Below are 8,533 nucleotides of genomic sequence, written 5' to 3'. Positions count from 1 at the left end.
AACATATACAAATAATGACACTGAATATTTTTAAAAATTGAATTCAGATGCATTTTTCATTCAAAAATTGAATTCAGATGCATTTTTTATTCAAAAATTGAATTCAGATGCATTTTTTATTCAAAAATTGAATTCAGATGCATTTTTTATTCAAATTCTGATGGCATATATTTACTTCCACAATATGAGGGGAGAAAGAACAGCTGTGTTTAAGTTTCTTTACCGAACGGGTGCTCAGCACCATGTTTTACTTTCACTTTTGCCTCGCACTGTAATCAGCGTGTCCGTGTTGTTTTTCTTTTTTAAAATGCTGGAGCATTTCAAACTGTGATCTAATGTTAACGTCAGCTGTTTTAAATGTATTTTTTGCCTGGTGTTAAAAATGGGAGCAGCAGAATGAGGCAGAGATGCTGTGAGCACTGTGTGTGTGAAGTCCTCATAAGTATGGCAAGATGGACGTGTCTCTCCTTTTTTTCTCTCTGTTGCTCTGAGAGTTTTATTTAGGCGTGTTGCTGTTTTTGCAAAAAAAAAATGTACATTTACAACAGCCAGATTTTGTCATTGGGGATTATTTTCAGATTTTTAGAACAATCTAGTGATTTTTAATAATTTTTTGGCACAGGCAGTCTTTGAGACATTTGCCTCACAGTAACTTCAGTAACCACACATATACACACACTCACACATATACACAGAGTACACAAACACACACACAGGGGATTTAAGCTTTCTTCATTTTCCCTCTGAACTGCCGACGTCGCCATGGGTTGTTGCAGTTTCATGAAGAAAATTACATCACCAGTGTTCGGAGCGTCGGCTCTGCCGCCCATTTTGGCAAAAACCGCCGGCAGAACCTTTTACCCCCCTCCCGCGACGACGGTAATGTGTCATTGGTCTGAAGTTTGTAGGTGTGTTTGCTTGTGCTGAAAGCGCTCAGATGGTTCCGCTCGGTAAAATAAAATTTAAAAAGAAAACGACTCGCTCCCAGAGCCGACTGTTACCAGGAAGCAGAGTTTTATAAAGATAGTCAAACCATGAAAAACTCATGAATGGAGATTAAACAGATGTTGTGCACGGAGGAATCTGACTGATAAAAACTGTGGAGCTTTAACCAGGACAGATGTGGATAAATACGTTGGGTGAGTGTTGAGTCTAACTTTTTAATCTGCATTGTCGGCTGTAGTTGCATGAAAGTCCATGCAGCGGGAGGGGTTTCCCAGGAGCTCGGCGCGGGGTGTCTCTGGAGCTATGAAAGATCTGTGCGAAAACGAATGCCGAACAACCATGTGACCGTGCATCAACCCGTCGTCGTTGGAGCGAGTATGTTTCAGGCTTTAGGGAGTAAGGACATTTCCAAGGGCCCTTCAATGACAGGACAGGAGCTCTCACAAAAGAAAGTATATAACCACAAACCATTTCATGCAGATACGAATATATGCATAAATATACAGTATATGTACGTGATATGTACATGTGTACAACACACTAAATGTTGCAAATCTAATTACTTTTTCCTGCTTTTTCTGTTTCTCCATCACCTCCAAACATTCAGTTTTGGCATCTTCATTTTTTCCCCTGTAGATTTTTCACTTCTTAACAAGACTGGACAGGATGAGACTGATGGTGGATTTCAGTTTTTACACCAAAATACAGTGTTGCCTGCCACTGTATTGCACATCAGAAAGAATGTCATTTAAAATCATGTTGTACACTATCATAACTCCAGTTTTATTTGGCAGATCAGAGCAGTTTAAAAACTGAGGTAATGTTTTTGTGCTCTCCTTTTTACTAAAATTGAAGCAGTTGGATAAAATGTATTTTCCCGGTTAGAGTGACTTAGATGGGTCATGAAACCAGGATGCAGTAGTGTGTGCAGGGGCTCCAGAGATGTTAAAGAAGATAAATGAAATTCAGCTGTTGTAAGACAGATTACATATGTCTGACTGGGAGTGGGCAGGTGGAACAGAGAGATTACAAGAAGCAATAAGGCACAAAGTTATAGGACCTCATATACGTAGGTTCAACTATTCATGTAAATGTACAGTTAATAAAAGACAGGCACCTAGTACAGTCATGCTACAAGTAGTCTGTCCAAGAAAATTGTAAGTGTGGTAAAAAGGTACAGAAAGAGTCCCAGGAATTATAATAAAACATTAAAGATGAACAACTAAGACCGGTAATGTTAGAATGGCCAGATTAAGATGATTTGGACATGTCCAGAGGAGGCACAGCTTAAATAATGATTTATGAAAGTTAACAATGGAGCTCCCAGTAAAAAGACAGAACAGAAGGCAACAGAGGACATTTGGATATGGAGTGACATTTTTCTGAGACCTAAATCTATTTAAGATATTAGGGTCTCATGTAGACCTTATGTAAACTCATGTTAAAACTCTGTGATGATACGTCAACAATAAGCTCAGGACGACATGGGCCAAGGTGGACATGCATACACTGGCTTGGACCCCGGTCATAACTGCTTCGCAGTTCTAAATTATTTTTCTTTTTACTACAATAATGACTTGACTTTATAATGTACATCTTTTCCTGGTTACACCCCTGGAGGTGTTACCTTTTATGTCAGACATCAGTACATAACTCATTCATTTTTGTACTGTACTTTGCGGTGTGTATATGTACATAAACATGCATATGTGTTTATGTATATGTGTATATGTGCATTGGTATATGTACATTACTATATATTACGTGTTTATTGTGGGGTTGTTTTTGTTTATCTTTTATTTACCTTTCATTATTCTTCTCAGCCTCTCCTGTATTAAGCTGCACTAATGTGCAAATTTCACCACTGTGGGATCAATAAAGTTTTATCTTATCTTATCTTATTTTTATTTAGGTTAAAGAAAGAACACATGACAAGACACACGCCAACTCTTATTCTGTTATGGCCTTATGGCTACAATGATCAGAAATTATAAAATCCAATACTGCATCTAAAATCCAATTAATCAGTTACAAAATTTGCTGTAACACTCGAACAGCTTGCTTTGTCTGTTAATGTTTGAAGTATGTGTTGTGAAAGACACTACTGAGCCCCTAAAGTGACATTGGGTGAAAACAAATTCTCTCTCGTTCCCACCAGTTAGCATCTCGTTCCCACCAGTTATTAAGTCGTTCCCACCAGTTAGTATCTCGTTCCCACCAGTTAGTAAGTCGTTCCCACCAGTTAGTATCTCGTTCCCACCAGTTAATAAGTCGTTCCCACCAGTTAGTATCTCGTACCCACCAGTTAGTAAGTCGTTCCCACCAGTTAGTAAGTCGTTCCCACCAGTTAGTATCTCGTTCTTACCAGTTAGTAAGTCATTCCCACCAGTTAGTAAGTCATTCCCACCAGTTAGTAAGTCGTCCACACCAGTTAGTATCTCCTGCGCACAATTTAGTATCTCATTCTCACCAGTTAATAAGTAATACCCACCAGTTAGTATCTTGTTCACACCAGTTAGTGAGTTGTGCGCACCACTTAGTAATTTGTACGCACAAGTTAGTATCTCGTGCGCACCAGTTAGTAAGTCGTGCACACACATAGTAAGTCGTTCGCACAAGTTGGCATCTAATGCGCACCAGTTAGTAAGTTGTGCGCACCAGTTAGAAAGTCATTCCCACCAGTTAGTATCTCGTTCCCACCAGTTAGTAAGTCATTCCCACCAGTTAGTATTTTGTTCACACCAGTTAGTAAGTCGTGCGCACCAGTTAGTAAGTCGTGCACACCGGTTAGTAAGTCGTGCACACCAGTTAGTAAGTTGTGCGCACCAGTTAGAAAGTTGCTCCTACCAGTTATTATCTCATTCCCACCAGTTAATGAGTTGTTCCCACCAGTTAGAATCTTATTCCTACAAGGTAGTAAGTAGTTCCCACCAGTTAGTATCTCATTCCTACCAGTTAATAAGTCGTTCCCACCAGTTAGTAAGTCGTGCGCATCAGTTAGTAAATCGTGCATACCAGTTAGTAAGTCGTGCGCACCACTTAGTAAGTTGTACGCACAAGTTAGTATCTCGTACACACCAGTTAGTAAGTTGTGCGCACAAGTTAGCATCTCGTACGCACCAGTTAGTAAGTTGTTCCCACCAGTTAGTATCTCATTTCCACCAGTTAGTAAGTCGTGCGCACCAGCTAGTATCTCGTGCGCACCAGTTGGTAAGTCAGTCCCACCAGTTGTGAGTCATTCCCACCAGTTAGTGTCTTTTGTGCACTAGTTAGTAAGTCGTGCGCACCATTTAGAAAGTCTTTCCCACTAGTTAGTATCTCGTTCCTACCATTTAGTAAGTTTTTCCCACCAGTTAGTGTCTTTTGTGCACCAGTTAGTAAATCGTGCGCACCATTTAGAAAGTCTTTCCCATTAGTTGGAATCTCATTCCTACCAGTTGGTAAGTCATTCCCACCAGTTGATATATTGTTCCTACCATTTAGTAAGTTGTTCCCACCAGTTAGTATCCCATTCACACCAGTTAGTAAGTCATGTGCAACAGTTAGTAAGTCGTTCCCACCAGTTAGTAAGTCGTTCCCACCAGTTAGTATCTCATTCACACCAGTTAGTAAATCGTGTGCAACAGTGAGTAAGTCGTTCCCACCAGTTAGTAAGTCGTTCCCACCAGTTAGTAAGTCGTGCACACCAGTTAGTAAGTCGTGCGCACCAGTTAGTAAGTCGTACGCACCAGTTAGTAAGTCGTACACACCAGTTAGTAAGTCGTTCCCACCAGTTAGTAAGTCCTGCACACTATTTAGTAAGTTGCATGCAAAAGTTAGTATCTCCTTCCCACCAGTTAGTATCTCGTTCACACCAGTTAGTAAGTCGTGCGCACCAGTTAGTAAGTCGTGCATACCAGTTAGTAAGTCGTGCGCACCACTTAGTAAGTTGTACGCACAAGTTAGTATCTCGTACGCACCAGTTAGTAAGTCGTTCCCACCAGTTATTATCTCATTCCCACCAGTTAGTAATTCGTGCACACCAGCTAGTATCTCGTGCGCACCAGTTGGTAAGTCAGTCCCACCAGTTAGTGAGTCATTCCCACCAGTTAGTGTCTTTTGTGCACTAGTTAGTAAGTCGTGCACACCATTTAGAAACTTTCCCACTAGTTGGAATCTCATTACTACCAGTTAGTAAGTCGTTCCCACCAGTTAGTATCTCGTTCCTACCATTTAGTAAGTTGTTCCCACCAGTTAGTGTCTTTTGTGCACTAGTCAGTAAGTCGTGCGCACCATTTAGAAAGTCTTTCCCACTAGTTGGAATCTCATTCCTACCAGTTAGTAAGTCGTTCCCACCAGTTAGTATCTTGTTCCTACCATTTAGTAAGTTGTTCCCACCAGTTAGTATCCCATTCACACCACTTAGTAAGTCGTGCGCACCATTTAGAAAGTCTTTCCCACTAGTTGGAATCTCGTTCCTACCAGTTAGTAAGTTGTTCCCACCAGTTAGTATCCTGTTCACACCAGTTAGTAAGTCGTGTGCAACAGTTAGTAAGTCATTCCCACCAGTTAGTATCTCATTCCTACCAGTTAGTATCTCATTCCCACCAGTTAATATCTCATTCCCACCAGTTAGTAAGTCATGCGCACCGGTTAGTAAGTCGTTCCCACAGTTAGTAAGTTGTTCCCACCAGTTATTATCTCATTCCTACCAGTTAGTATCTCGTTCCCACTAGTTAGTATCTCATTCACACCAGTCAGTAAGTCGTTCCCACCAGTTAGTATCTCGTTCCCACCAGTTAGTATCTCGTTCCCACCAGTCAGTAAGTCGTTACCACAAGTTATATCTCGTTCACACCAGTTAGTAAGTTGTTCCCACCAGTCAGTAAGTTGTTCCCACCAGTTAGTAAGTCGTGTGCATCAGTTAGTAAGTCGTTCCCACTAGTTAGTAAGTCATTCCCACCAGTCATGCGCACCAGTTAGTAAGTCCTGTTCACCAGTTAGAATCTCATTCCTACCAGTTAGTAAGTCGTTCCCATCAGTTAGTATCTCTTTCCCACCAGTTAGTATCTTGTTCACACTAGTTAGTAAGTCAGACGGACATGGCCACTGAGCTTAGGGTGTCACAGAGTGTCATCTCTGGGTTGCAACAGATACCGAGAGACTGGAAGAGTCACAGAGAGCTGTAGAAGTGGACGTCCTTTGGCAACATCCCTTGCTGATCACCGCTACATTTTGAACAATACCCTGAGAAACCGGATGATTAATGCCACTCAACTCCAGGCATGGTTAAGGGAGGTAAGAGGCACCCAAGTCTCACGTCAGACCATTCAAAACCAGTTACATCAGCGTGGTCTGCGTGCTAGATGACCTGCAAGGGTACCTGACCACACCACCAGGCACAGGTGTCATCATCTTGCATGGGGCAGGGAGCATTTATGCGGGACCAGTGGGCCTCAGTGCAATTCTCTGATGAAAGTCGATTCACATTGAGCAGAAATGAAGGCCGCGAGTGATGTTGGAGATGTCAAGGAAAGTGCTATGCATCAGCCACTGCTGTCATCAGACGAGCTTTTGGTGGTGGCGATGTTACAGTGTGGGCAGGTGTGTCCAATCGGTACAGAACTGCCCTAAACTTTGTGAATGGTACAGTGACAAGCCCACACCACCTGAATAACATTATTAATCCAGTGATTGTGCCCCTACATGAACAACACAAGCCTGATTTCATCTTCATGGATGACAATGCTCCAGCTCATCAAGGTCGCATAATCAGGGAACGGCTGTTGGAGACTGGTGTACCTCAAATGGAATGGCCTACACTTCTCCAGACCTGAATCCCATTGAAAACCTGTGGGGTCAGCTGAGTCGCCTTGTAGAGGCTTGAAACTCTGCACCCCAGAACCTCAATGACCTGAGGGCTGCCCTTCAAGAGGAGTGGGATGCCATGCCCCAGCAGACAATAAGTCGACTTATGAACAGCATGAGACGTCGTTGTCAAGCTGTAATTGATGCTCAAGGGCACATGATGAGTTATTGAGATGTTGAAATTTTTGTTGTGGTGTACCCACAATTGTTGTTAACTTTTGTTTCAATAAATTGTTTGAGATCACCAGTGCATTCTTTTACTTAAATGTCCTACTTTCATGATATGATATCACTGTAGCGTGAACTTTTTACATTTTCCATTAAATTCACCTGAAAGCCAAATATCCCTATTTTGTGAGTGGTGTACAGTATAAGGTGAATTCATTATTATAGTGAAGAGAAGTTGTCAGTGTTTTGCAGAGTGTCTGTTCAGAACAGAGCTCCCGTGTTTGTTTTGATTCAGGCGAAGTTTGTACGCTGAGGCCTGTGCTGCTCAGTTGTAACATTCAGCTTGGTTTAAAGTGAACTTTACAACATAATCAGGGAATCATGACCCAGGCATCAGGTAACAATTAATAATACTTTTTAAAGGAATCCGCTAATATTATGGAGCATTTAAGTTATCAACCAAAAGTTTATTCAACCATGCACAAAAAATAAATTAAAAATAAATGTTTACACACTTGAAATATTTCCAACTAATAACAGCTTAAACTTTTTTTTTTTTTTCAGTTTACATCAAAAGCAGGCTCCTAAAGTCCAATTACTTTTGATCAGGCTGAAGTCCTTAATAGAGTTCCATGTACTCAAAATTGAATCGTCCTGAAAACACTTCCCATTTGTTGGCATTAAATCTCAGTCCAAAAAATAAAGTCCAAAAAGTCAAAAATCCCCCTCAAAAAGACGAAAAAATAGTGGTACCACACAAAAACAGTCAAAAATGAAAAAGCTTTGATCTCACCCAGGGCTCTGTTCTTCCTCTCGGTGACGTCCTTTCACTTGTGTCGGCGTTTTCCTGGATCCCGACAGTTTCTGATTCTGTGATCTGTGGCGCTGGGGTAAAACTATAGTCACTTTCTCTTGTTTTTTCATAACATTTGTTTAAACATCCTTCAAAAAGAAAACAAAACTCCCGCTGCACAGATCTGATGGAGTGAATGTCTCTCAAGGGGTGGACACGCTCCCCTTTTAATCTCTCTGCTCAGTCATACCTGAAACCATTAATGATCTTGCCCAAAATCAATTCCAAACAGTGAATAACATTTAGATAATCCATAATGAAAAAACTGAAACTGTCCTAACAAACAGTTGCCATATTTATATACCACTTTTTTTCTTTGAAAGGAACATAAACATCATGGTTATATTACACAGTGCTTTGTGAACCTGATTCTAGAAGATTATGTAGTGAATTTCATGTACTGTGCCTTTAAGAAATGTGAACGCGCGTCCGAGCGTGAGTGCGCCCTTTGTTCAGAGTCCAACTTTCCATCTCGCTGTGAGGACCTGTCCTATCTCTCTCGCTAATAAAGATTGTCCAGAACTGAAGATTACCGTCATTTTTTCATTCATGTGTTAGCCGAAGAGTTTTTTAACATTCGACAAGTCTTCAGGTATGGAAGCGATTGTGTTCCATAATCCTAATTAAAATGGATTAATAGAAATGCTGTTTCATTTTCAACATGTACCTGATTTTTTTGACTCATAAGTAAAATTATAAATACATAATCCAAACTGTATG

At 40.9% G+C, this 8,533-nt stretch overlaps 1 protein-coding gene across 1 annotated transcript in view; it reads right to left on the bottom strand.

Annotated features, from left to right (window-relative positions):
• Positions 1–8,119, bottom strand: part of LOC106534078 (proteinase-activated receptor 3) — a 20,187-nt gene extending 12,068 nt beyond the window's left edge. The window contains exon 1 of the mRNA XM_014030589.1: positions 7,754–8,119. The gene's annotated coding sequence lies outside the window, so the exon portion shown is untranslated. The remainder of the gene's footprint in view (positions 1–7,753) is intronic.
• Positions 8,120–8,533: the final 414 nt, after the last annotated feature.

This window comes from Austrofundulus limnaeus, unplaced genomic scaffold (assembly GCF_001266775.1).
Source record: "Austrofundulus limnaeus strain Quisiro unplaced genomic scaffold, Austrofundulus_limnaeus-1.0 Scaffold1086, whole genome shotgun sequence".
NCBI lineage: Eukaryota > Metazoa > Chordata > Actinopteri > Cyprinodontiformes > Rivulidae > Austrofundulus > Austrofundulus limnaeus.
The sequence above is the reverse complement of the archived record's forward strand: the minus strand, read 5'-3'. Positions and strand labels throughout refer to the sequence as shown.